Raw genomic sequence first — 1,586 nt, forward strand, 5'->3', positions numbered from 1 at the left:
AGCTGTGAGGCTATAAGTTATTTACTTTTGTGTGTTTTTGTCAGGCAGAAATTTATTTATACCCCCTTAGAGTGTAAGAGGTTAAGAAAAAGGTTTGACTTTTTCTGATTTTTGTTTAATGGAAAGTTCTGATAAAAGCATAAAACCAAAATCCTGTAGAACATCCTGTTTATGATGATCAATATCGGATCAGTGCTAAGCTGACTAATTGTAAAACATGGTTTTATGTTAAGAGTGACAATTGTTTTTAAGGGAAACATTTGATGTTTTTTAAGAGGAACTGTAAATAACATTTGGCTTTAAATGCAATCTTGCACAAAAGGCTCTAATAATGCTTTTTTTTTTCATTCAATACATTTTAATTTTGCTCCAACAGAAAACATTGAGAATATACTAAAAAATATATTATTTTCTTCTACATAGATGCCATTTTTTAAAAGAAGTTTACTGTTTATTATAATTTAAACATTCTTTATTTAAAACATCAAAACCGTTTGAGTCGTTTCCCTCAGGGTGGCGCTGTTACAGCACCTGAGGATATGGTTAGACTATTCAAAAAGTAACTTCTGTTCTTCAGTTTAGAATAAAATAGAATAAAAGTGTTTACTCTATTGTGATAAAGGTATGTGGCAGCTTGAAACAAAAATGCACTACTGGCATTTGTGAGAGATCTGCTGCTTCCGTTTCCCTCCAAGGCCTCTTTCATTGTGGTGAAAAGGTGTGAAAGCGCTTTTTTCAGGCTCTTCATCTGAATTGGATGCCTTATGGTAAAGACTTCAACATATAAGTCTTTTAATAGCCACGGAAATTGCTGTGCTTTCCATCCCCATAGAGCCGTGTTTTGCAGAAGCGGTGCATTTCTTTTATTTCCTCTGATTACTTTGCAGGTTTTATGCAAAATACTTTTTAGCAACAATGTAAACCTACTTCCCTCACCAGCTTTATTATCTAAATGCCTAAACGCCTGTTCATATCTATATAAAATTATATACGTTATAAAAGTAAAAAAGGTTTAGGATTTCCATCCTTTTACATCAGAATATTATCAAACTGTGGCAATGAAAGATTTACTTATAAACGTATAATTTCTTTCCACTTTACAATTAGACTTCTTTAAGTTGGGCTGTGATATAAAACCTACATGAAATGTTTGGCTGCGATGTGACATGATGTCAAACTTGAGGGGAATAAATACTTTAGAAAACAACTCTATTTCAGAATAAGAGCCACACACTACATTAATAACAAGCTCAAGTGGGTGACAATCGAAATGAAACCTTCAAGTTGGATATCGCTGCATAAGCACTTCAGTGACCCTCTCTATGATGCACAGACAATAAGGTAAAGTGTACAGTACTGTCGATTGTAGCTTAGTAAAAGGAACAAGCAGGAAGTCGATGAGAAACAAACCAAATTTGTGGTGGGCTTGCACATGGCTGACATGTCAAATGAGTTCCTGTGGCCACAGATGACCCATTTCTACTAAATGGGCCTTTATAAATAGATCAGATATTTTTTCCACTGCTCCAGTCCAACTTGTCCAAACATAAGTCAAAAACACCCCACAGATGATTTCGACACTATCA

This window comes from Cyprinodon variegatus, unplaced genomic scaffold (assembly GCF_000732505.1).
Source record: "Cyprinodon variegatus isolate N-32 unplaced genomic scaffold, C_variegatus-1.0 Scaffold1919, whole genome shotgun sequence".
In the NCBI taxonomy this organism is placed as follows: Eukaryota; Metazoa; Chordata; class Actinopteri; order Cyprinodontiformes; family Cyprinodontidae; genus Cyprinodon; species Cyprinodon variegatus.